Source organism: Taudactylus pleione, unplaced genomic scaffold, assembly GCF_031769625.1.
Source record: "Taudactylus pleione unplaced genomic scaffold, aTauple2 ptg000017l, whole genome shotgun sequence".
NCBI classification, from domain to species: Eukaryota; Metazoa; Chordata; class Amphibia; order Anura; family Myobatrachidae; genus Taudactylus; species Taudactylus pleione.
In genome coordinates this window covers 1,094,198-1,105,808 of record NW_028284419.1, presented here as the reverse complement: position 1 = coordinate 1,105,808, position 11,611 = coordinate 1,094,198, and positions in this window count along the sequence as shown.

Genomic DNA, 11,611 nt, shown 5'->3' with positions numbered 1-11,611 from the left:
ACATGACGATGGAAGCCCTCCTCCCGCTAAAAAAATCAAAAGAGTTAAGCTGGCAAAAGCACAGCGAAGAACTGTGCTTTCTAAGAAGATATCACAAATCCCCAAGGAGAGTCCAAGTGTGGTGGTAGTTGCGATGCCTGACCTTCCCAGCACTGGACGGGAAGAGGTGGCTCTTTCCACCATTTGCACGCCCCCTGCAAGTGCTGAAAGGAGCACCCACAGTCCACGTGCTGATATGCAAATTGAAGATGTCACTGTTGAAGTACAACAGGATGAGGATACTGGTGTAGCTGGTGCTGAGGAGGAAGTTGGTGAGGAGGATTCTGATGGTGATGTGGTTTGTTTAAATCAGGCTCCGGGGGAGACAGTTGTTGTCCGTGGGATGAAAAAGCCCATCACGGTCATGCCTGGGCAGAAGACCAAACATTCCACCTCTTTGGTCTGGCAATATTTCTATCCAAATCCGGACAACAACTGTCTTGCCATATGTACCATATGTAAAGGTGGAATAAGTAGGGGTAGGGACGTTAACCACCTAGGAACATCCTCCCTTAGACGGCACCTGCAGCGCTTTCATAAAAAGTTACTGTCAAGTTCAGAAACTTTGGCTAAGACCGTAAGCAGTCCAGGGACACCTAAATCCCTTTTTCCTGTTTTATCCAAGGAATCGGTGGATGAGGACGACATCTTGCCTCCGTAGAGCCAGTTTGTGCAGGGACACATTAATTGCCAGCTTGTTTTTTGGGGGCCCAAACGAACCAATCATTTCAGCCACAGTCATGTGGCAGACCCTGGCGCTGAAATGATTGGTTTGTTAAAGTGTGCATGTCCTATTTATACAACATAAGGGTGGGTGGGAGCAGAGCTGGATTAAGGCTTTGGGGGGCCCGGGGCACTTAAGACAGGGGGGCCCTAAAGTCTAAAATTAAATTCCTAAGGAAAGGAAAACGGCACTCAGTGTTTATTTACAGAGTTTGAAATATACAGCGAGCCGGGGTCGTGTAGCAAGTTGTATATTTCAAATTCTGTAAATAAACACTTCGGAGTGCCATTTTTCATCTCTTACGCTGCATCTACTGTACCTGGCACCCTTGATAAAACTTTGGATACTGAAGTGCCCATTACCTCTATACGTATGTATATATATACTGTATATAAAATCAATCAGCATCTATCAGCTTGGCACTCTGCTCCATATATATATATATATATATATATATATTTATATATAATACCCCAGGTTCCATCCATAGTACTAAGCAATCCACAGCAGGGAATGGTTGGTGGCACTCACGACATATATAAACATAAGGTCCAACCGACCTATATAGTTAAATATTTCAGTCTTTATAGACTTTTTTTCTGGAACTGAAATGTAAACTAAATAGGTAGTTTTTTTATATATGCCGTGAGTACCGCCAAACATTCCTTGCTGTGTGTAAATATATATATATATATATATATATATATACAGTGTGTGTGTATGTGTATATATATATATATATATATATACACACATATATATATATATATATATATATATATATACTATACATATGTGTGTTTATATATATATATATATATATCTATATACACATATATATCTTAATATATATATATATATATAAATATATACACATACACACATAAACACACATATATATATACATATATATATATATATATAATATATATATATATATATATACACACACACAACCACACATTCAAAGTAATACTACCTGGAGCCTTTAATTTATTCAATTTTAATTGATAATTAAAACAAGTGTCTTACTGTATCTACTCTCTTGAGATGATGATCCCTTTTGCTGGCAGACAGTGACACAGAAGAACTGCACAGCGCGTTCTTCTTTCTCCTCCTCGGGTGATCCTCCAAGTGCAGCCGTGCCTGTGATGCCCCCTCCTTCCCTGCAGCCTGCACGCCGGCCGGCCAGACCCTGAAAGCCTGCTGCCTGCACAGCCCTTTTCATTGGACGCGGCTACCGGCATCCCAGCAGCAGTGCTCTGCGTCGCCGCGCTGTCTGTATGACGGCTATCAGTGCAGTAGCTGCCGCTGCTGGTGTAAACTCTGCTAAAGCGCTTCAGATCGGATCGGTAAAAAACATCCGATCTGTGGCAGGGGGCCCTCTCAGAGAGGGGGGCCCGGGGGTACTTGCCCCCAGAGCCCCCCCCTTAATCCGGCCCTGGGTGGGAGGGCCCAAGGACAATTCCATCTTGCACCTCTTTTTTTTTCTTTGCAGTATGTACTGTTTGGGGCCTAGTTTTTCAAACTGCCATCCTGTCTGCCACTGCAGTGTCACTCCTAGATGGGCCACGTGTTTGTGCCACCCACTCGTGTCGCTTAGCATAGTCATCCAGCTACCACGGTGCAATCTTTTGGCCATAAAAACAATATTGTGAGGTGTGAAGTGTTCAGAATAGACTGGAAATTAGTGGAAATGAAGGTTATTGAGGTTAATAATTGCATAGGAGCAGAAAAACCCACAAATTCTGTGATTTAAGCTGTTTTTATGCTTTTTTAAAAAAAAAATACAGATCCAAAACACAAAACCCAGAACCCAAAACACGGAAGGGTGGTTTTGGCAAAACCAATCCAGATCCAAAACACGAAGAAAGGTCCAGATCCAAAACCAAAACACGAAATGTGGCCGGTGCACACCCCTAGTTACTATTTACCTTTAGTGCATTCGGGATCTTCACTGGTGCTGGGCTGGCAGCGTCGAGATTTGACCCGCCGGACATAGATCCGGCGGTATTTCATACTGATCCCATCGATACATTCATAAGAAAAACTCAGAAGGTGGATGCACAGCTCCAAACTTAATTTTGGTCATGATTATCAAGTTAGCACATAGGAAATAAAGATATACATGTCAATAACAATTTTGCTAATTCATTTAGAACCAAAACAAATGGAAATACAGCTCCAGTTGTTTGTAATGGCACTAGGCAATAATGTTTACCCAGAGTATTTCAATCCATACTATAACAGCCAAGCATCTATTCTTATGTATGTCTGCATGTATGTGTTTATTTACTATTGCACCTTCTAACTACATGTATATTTGCTGGAGATTTTTTACCTATGGCTTCCCGATTACCTAGACGGCTTTAAGATTGGTTCTAGTATGCAAAAGCGTGTCCAGTCACATAATGTCTTGTTTATTGATTGTAATTTATAAGTAGAGATGTGCTGGTGTGGATTTATGAAATCCATACACACCTGAATTTAGGGGTTTTGAGCAGTACCGGGTCAAGGTTTGGATTCACTTTTGTGACCCAGTTCAAACCAAGTCCTGGTTCGGATCTGTTGCCTGTTTGGAACTCAGGGCCTAATTCAGACCCGCTCGTGAGCGCTGAGCGCTCGCAAGCGGGTCGATGGTGCCCTAATGCGCATGCGCACGACGGAGGGAGCTCCATTGTGCACATGCGCGAGACCCGCATAGCGACAGCCAAGCTGTCGCTACGGGTCTCGCACCAAAGGGGGCGTGCTATCGATGGTGACTGACAGCACGCCCCTTTGGTGGGCGTGCCAGGGGCGTTGCTGCCCAGACGGAGGCATTCCCATGGGAACGCCTTCCGTCTGGAGCCGGCCCCACTGACATCACTAGTGATGTCAGTGGGAGTGCTTTTGGCTCTGATAGAGCCAAAAGCACTCCTGGGCTTGCGGCAGCGAGACCCTATCGCAGACCCTGGTCTTGACCATCGCGACCATCTTTTTGGCCGCACGCATAAGCTGTGGGTGGTCACCCACAGCTTTGCGAGCGGCCAGGAGGCCGCTCCATTTTTAGGTAGGAGGGCCCTGATTCAGAGCGGGCGCTCTGGTCAGAGCGTCCGGCTCTGAATCAGGCCCTCAGATTTAAAGACGAAACTAGGTTTTGGATATGGAAAGAATAGCTTTTTTGTATAGACTTTTATTGATTTTTATCTGAATCCAAAACCTAAAACACGAATATGAATCCAAAACCATAACCAATACACTGGGGTCCGCACACATCTCTGTTTAGAATTAGTCAAAATAATAGTTAATGTGTAACACACAGGTGATAGGGTAATAAACTGGGTGCTGGCAACAGAAACTTGCTTGAAGAATCTTGATGTTTCTCTTGATCTGAAGTTCCTGACACACCCAAGGCAGAGTGGCAAAGATCTCACCAACAATGTACAGACAGTAAGGCCTCACAGAAACTGGGGACACTATCAAATATTGAATTATGGCCCTCATTCAGACCCACTCGCAAGCGGGCGCACGTACGTTAGGCGTACGTACAAAATTATTTAAATTCAATGGCTCGCTCGTATTTTCGTTCGCATCTAAAATTCCTCCCTAAACTCAGGCGACCCCTCCTCTAACTAACTAGCGTGCGAAATAGCGAGTGTACATCCCCGAAATGGCTTGAAGGGAACGCACGCACAAGTGAAACCGGAAGTGGCCTTGTCAGATGTCGATTACCTGCTCCTTTATTCTGCCTACCTCCCTCAATCGTATCATGCCAATCAATGTATCAATTAGCTTAATTGTTTTTTTTTTTTCAACACAATGCAAGAAACTTTACTCTTGTCCGTGTTTGTGTTTACCCGCAGAATACGTACGGATGGAACATTCGCTTTTATTGTTCAAAAAACATGTGAACCACAATTAAACAATTGTTCTATTGCTGTGGATCCCCGCATATTTTCCGGGGTTCATTTCTTTATTTAAATTTGCAAACGCATGTCACTGCATCAAGCCTATCATAACTCTCCAGAGATTTCTGGCCCTGTTGAACACATGACTCATACACTAACCAATAAAATTGCTCCTGTTAATTTCCAAAATACATTAGCCAATCAGAAATTTTTGCCACACTTTATCAAAAATGTTTTGTATGAAAAACTCCATTGCCATCATGAGAGCCTCCGCATTCACCAGGCGCGAGCTGCTGGTGCTTACGGAGGTGATGGATAGGCGGATCACCAGCCAGCCTCCACCCATCACCAACCGGCAGAAGCGCTCCGCGTATGCGGAGGCACGGTCCCGCCTGCGGTCGTTGGGTTCACGCCGCAACATCGAGCAGCTTGAGCGCAGGTGGTCAGACCTGCAACGGCGAACGCCCCGCTTGCTGGCATGCTTTCGCATGCAGATCCTTGAAAGTAAGTGTTATGTATTGTGGTTTTCATGTTTGTGTTTGTGGGGCAAACTGCGTGTGCATGTTTTCCTGTCTGTCCTATTAATTATTTGTCCTCATATCTGCGTGTGCATGTTTTCCTGTCTGTCCTATTAATTATTTGTCCTCATATCTGCGTGTGCATGTTTTCCTGTCTGTCCTATTAATTATTTGTCCTCATATCTGCGTGTGCATGTTTTCCTGTCTGTCCTATTAATTATTTGTCCTCATATCTGCGTGTGCATGTTTTCCTGTCTGTCCTATTAATTATTGGTCCTCATATCTGCGTGTGCATGTTTTCCTGTCTGTCCTATTAATTATTTGTCCTCATATCTGCGTGTGCATGTTTTCCTGTCTGTCCTATTAATTATTTGTCCTCATATCAGCGTGTGCTTGTTTTCCCTCTATTTCTGTTTTATTCATTCTACTCCTTTTTGCATGTTTTTTGTTGCTGGTTTTTTTTTTTTTATTTGGGTCCCGGATTTGCCCAGAAACTAACCTCAATTTGTTTGACATATTTTAGGAGGACAGCCAAGACTACGCCGTCACCGTCCGGCCAGACGGCGTTCCCGGCCACTATCCCCAACCCCCAGCCAACACTCCACCCCAAATATTTCCCCTATACCCCACTCCTCCCCAGCCTTCCCAGACCCTCTCCCGGAACTGTCGGGCCTCCTTCCCCTCCGTCCCACTTCCCCCTCTCCTCCACCCACCCCTCTTCCTATTACCCCCTCCCCGGAGTCCATCATTACCCCTCCCCGTTCTTTGGGGAATGAAGGCTCCTCCGAGGAGGAACATGGAGGGACTTCCGGAGCTCCCGTTTTGGCTCCCGGTATGTTTTTCTTTCTCATTTTTTTAACCACAAACTGTTTGTATGTAATCATGTGTCGTGCCTTTATTCTTGCTTGTTTGGTTTACTTTTGGTGATTTAGCAGTTTGCCTTTACCTCTTCCTGCTGATTTCAACATACACATATCACACCTGTGTGAATTTGTACATAGGCCTTGTATTTTTGCCAGCACCCCCTTTTTGTTTTGGTTTTTCTTTTTTCGGTTTAGGAGTGATTTCGTTGTGTTTTTGTTTTTTTAATGTGGATTCCCTATTGTTTTATTAATCCACACACTTTTCTCACCCACAGAGGAACAGAGGCGTCGACAAGAGGTGGACGATTGTGTTGGCCAGATGCGCCAACATGTCATTGGCATTCTTGTGGCCCTTGACCGGCTGTCTAGCATCCTTCGCCAGTAGTTTTTTTTGTTTATTTTCGTTTTGTAAATAAATTTTGTAGTTCTAATATACGTTCTGGCTCATTCTTTTTTTCAAAAACACAAATAGTTTTCCCTGACATAAGTAGACTGTTCCTGCAAGGATTTCCCTTTTTTAAAAGTTAGATTGTATTTTGTATTTGTATGTTAAACAGCCACAAGAAACACATAACAGTAACAATGTCATTTCCCTTTTTGGGTGTAGTGTCAATTAGATATTTCGCCATTTTACAGGTCCCTAGTTGGTGTGCAAGCTGCTTAGGCCAATCTTCAAAATCCAAAGGTTTGGACAGGCTTCCTTTTGGTGTGGGTTGGGAACCTGCAAACATATTTCAGTTTACATCAACTGGTGTCAGTACTGGATTACCCCTTAGTCAATTGTAAGGTGTGTTAACCTGGTTACACTTGCTGTTAACGTCCAAAAAAAGGAAGACCATTTCACTCTCCAAACATTTATTCACAACATAAATGAGAAATCAAAGTGGTCAGTCCCAAAAAAAAAAACAGTGATAATCTCAAATACAACACATACAAATAAAATATTTAATTAAAAAAAACAATCAAGAACTGGTTGACGAAGGACCAGGCCAACATGATTCCACAAACATGGCGTTGCGATATGGGTTCCAGAATATATGGACAAAATCACCAGATCCAGGTTTGGTAAGGGTAGCAGGAAGTAGTGAGCGTTGGAGTGGCAAAGATTATGTGAACAAACAGAAGATGGTGAAAAAAAATAAATAAATTAGATGTTCGCAAACAAACACAAACACATTAGGTATAAACACTGTAGTTTGGGTCAAACTTACCTAAAAAATCTGGCCACCACATCATCGCGTATGGCCCCCCCACATACTGACCTCCGACCAACCTCGGGGGGGCCATCCTCAGGTAAGGCATCCTCTGGCTGCATTGGGACACCACTCCTTATGGCGATGTTGTGAAATATCCCACACAGGACCACAATTTTCGACACCATATCCGGCAAATACATGAGCTCGCCACCAGAGCGGTGGAGGCATCTGAATCGGCCTTTTAAAAGGCCGATACAGCGCTCCACCACTTGCCTGGTGGCTGTAAGTGCGGAATTATACTCACTTTGTGGGCCTGGTGTGGGAGCCAAATAAGGAGTGAGCAGCCAGGACATGCAAGGGTATCCACTGTCTCCTGTGAAAAATAAGAGACAACATCAGGAACACTGTGTATCAAGCTTAACATTGTTATGTACTAAAGGTCTCCACTTACCCAGAAGCCACGCATCACCAGCTTGTAGGTTGGTTAATTTCTGCCATATCCCTGATTGCCGGATGACGAAGGAGTCATGTGCACTTCCTGGTAACTTAGCATTCAGGGACAGGATCTGGAGGGAGGCATCACATACCACCATTACATTCAGGGAGTGATAGTGTTTCCTGTTTCTAAATATTGCCTCCAGCCGTGCTGGAGGCTGAAGTGGTATGTGAGTACCATCCACAACCCCTATGATGTGTGGGAAGCCAGCTATTTGGTAAAAATTGGCCTTGGCCACACTAAGGGCACCCATATCCAAAGGCATTTGAATAAAATGATGGAGGTGCTTGAAAAGTGCCTCCATCACTGCCCTCAGGATCCGGGAAAAGGAGGATTGGGAGATGCCCGCCACTATTCCCACCGTTGTTTGAAACGATCCTGAGGCACAGAAATGTAACACCGCCATAAATTGCGTCAGTGGTGGTATTGCCGTTGGACTGTCAATTTGCCGCTCAAGATCACTTTCTATTAATGAGAGTGTCTATGATGATTTTGGGAGGTAGACGGTAGCGTCTTAAAACCTCATCATCGGGCATTCCAAAAAGGGTGACACGTGTTCGAAATATCTGGGGCCTTGCATGCCTACGATGCCTACGCCTGGGATGAGATTGAGGTTGGTCGGCTTCCGGGAGCATGACCAGAACAATCCTCCCCAGATCAACCTGAAATTCAAAAATTTCAAAGTAAGGCTTTTGACCCACCCCAAAACTATATTAAAACAACTTAGCTTGATGATACCATCCATTGCTGCTTACATGCCGGGGTATTGTCATGATACGTCCAAACTGAAAATAAACAACCAAATTACTTGACACATTTCACTCTGTGCATTTTTGTGGATACATTTTGTGCTAGACCAAAGTTCAAATATGCCAAACACCCATTTAGCAAAACTGCAAAGCGACATTTAACACAGTACATCAAAACGGGTCGAAATGTTGGCTCAAAAAGCGAAAGCTAAACCATCAAAAAGTTAGAATGATTATTAAGCTGTTTAAAATGCGCTAATTAGTTCGCTAATACAAGTCACAAGAGTAACTACTAAAAATGTGCTAATTAGTTCGCTAATACAAGTCACAAGAGTAACTACTAAAAATGTGCTAATTAGTTCGCTAATACAAGTCACAAGAGTAACTACTAAAAATGTGCTAATTAGTTCGCTAATACAAGTCACAAGAGTAACTACTAAAAATGCGCTAATTAGTTCGCTAATACAAGTCACAAGAGTAACTACTAAAAATGCGCTAATTAGTTCGCTAATACAAGTCACAAGAGTAACTACTAAAAATGCGCTAATTAGTTCGCTAATACAAGATAAAAAATGGACTTACCAAGAGCAAATATCTAAGATGCAAAATCAAAAGGTCTTTGGGGTCGAAAATAAACAAAATCTAAAATAGAATAAATTAGGTATCCAAAAATTACAAAATATACGAAACACAATGAAACAACAATTGAACAAAAGTTAGACTTCACAAAACTTACCAAATCAACAAACGAGGTCCCAAAAATATAAACCAACAAAGATAACGGAAAAAAAAACGCAAATCTAACCAACAAACGAATCTCCAACCTCCAACTCCTTTCTACGCAATCAATAAACTCCAGCCAAGATAACCTCCAACAATCCAAAAACGCCACCTCGACTTGAGACACACCAAGCCATAAATAGTGTTTCGTTTCCCGCACAAATTAAGGAGGGATCATAGGGCCGCACAATCAATGATGCGGCCGCAAAATAAGGACGCATGTATAAATACGTCACGAAAACACATTCAAATTCTGGTGTATTTCTTGTTTGGACCTCAGACATGGCGACAGACCAAGGAAAAAATGCACAAGAGTCAGGCGGTAAGTCTTTCATGCATTTTCTATCAACGATTAATTTGAAACATAAGATTAGGCAAGTTGTGATTTTGTGAATTCTGTAAATTTACACAAATAGGTGAGGAGGATGACATGGAAGAGGATGCTGGGCCCAGTATTCCGGCCAAAGCGGGCAAAAAAAAAAGGCAGCCACATTTCACAAGAAAGGAGATGGAGGTTTTGATCCAGAAGTGTGTGGACATCCTGCCACAGGCAGACAGGAATATGAGTCTAAGCCAGAAGTGGAGAATGTGGGAAGAGGTAGCCGTTGCTGTCAATAGAGTGGGTGATTATGTCCGTCTAGCCCGGGATGTCAAACGGCGGTAAGTAAACCCTTGCCCCCCCTAAAAACAAACCCCATTTTAAACCAAAGGATAATGGCTTCCATTTTTCCCCACAGATGGGGCGACTTCAAATATCGCCTAAAGCAAAAACTCGCGGACAGGGCTAGGCATGCAAGGGGGACAGGTGGGGGTCCCACCCCTGTGTCATTGGAGTTGACGGATTTAGAAGAGCTGGCACAGGGGTGTGTGCAGCCTGTGGAGGTGTTTGGCGTGTCCAACATGGATACGGACATGCCAGACTTTGCGGCTCCTCATGTTGGCCCAGGTAAGTATTGTGATGTCACCAACTCTGAAATGCTATTGTGCCAATATGTAGATTCTAATGTGAGTCTTTTCTCATTTTTCCAACAGAGACACAGGCGGATGAGTCTGCTCCAGAGGGAAGCCTTGGCCGCAGAATTTCTGCTGGCTCTGCAGGGGAGGAACCAGTACATCCGGCTGAGGACCCTGCTGAAGCCAGTCCAGGGCGTGCCCCCTCGCAGGCAGTGGGCCTCCTCACAGAACTCAATTTCAAATCGGATTTCCATACGGAGATTCTGCAGAGGATGGACGCCAGTCTGATACGGGTGGCTGAGGCCCTGGAGCAAAATGCTGCGGCCAACGTGACCATTGGTCAGGCCCTGGCGGAAAATACCAGGGCCAACATCCGCATCGCCGATGCCCTGGAGCAGCTCGTTCGCCAGCACATGGTGGAGCCGACCTCCCTTCCTGCCGGAACATCAGGATCCTCCACCTCTGGCACAACATCAGCCAATCCTCCAAATGTGCCTAGCCCTGTGCCTAGTCCAGAGGCCACAACATCTGCCTCTGGACAGGCCAGCCCGATGGCATCCCGGACCCGGTCTGGCGCCCACCCTCCCCCATCCAAACGGGCGAAAAAACGGTGACAGCAATGGCGACTTTTCCCACACTCCTTCTGTGCTTGGCTCATATTCCTTTCTGGTCAAAACTTCCCTCTCCTTTCTTGTGAAATGTTTTTAAGTTATTTTTGTACGTTTATGTTATCAGTTATTGATTATTTATTTTTGATAAAAAGTATCTTTGGCAGAAAAAAAAAAAAAAAATATTATGCCAATTGGTTTGTGTTTAAACAATAAATTTCTGAAAAAAATCTGACATTGTATTGTGACATTATTGTACAAATGGGTTACATTTAATCCTGGCCCTAAAGGCAAAAAAGGACACCAAAAACCATTTCATTTGTATAAAAAAAAGGCCTCTTGAAGGAACGTTTAAAAAATCACATAACGATGCAAATTGCACATTAAAAAAAAAAAGGGGAGCTAATTAAAACATGATGACATTATTGTCACAATAGGCCATAAACAACAAATTGAGGCCAAAAAAACCCCAAAAAAATGTACGCCAATTGATTGTGTAATCCTGACATTAGCAGGTATGATTTCCACCTGCGTACGGTTTTGTGCTATCCCAATAAACTGCTTTCCAAACACATACCAAGCCGGTTTTCAATACAACACTAATTGCTTTTGTGACCACCCGCGATTAATCGCTGCCACATCGTGGAGTCCCGGGACGGAGGAGAAGGCCATCGCCAATGTGGTCGAGTAATCCAGACCCTAAACTGTGCGAGCATTTTGAAGGGAAAGAGGATGTTCCAGTGACGTATGTGACGGTCCGAACACATTTGACGTTCGCATCTGCTAATGTATGTACG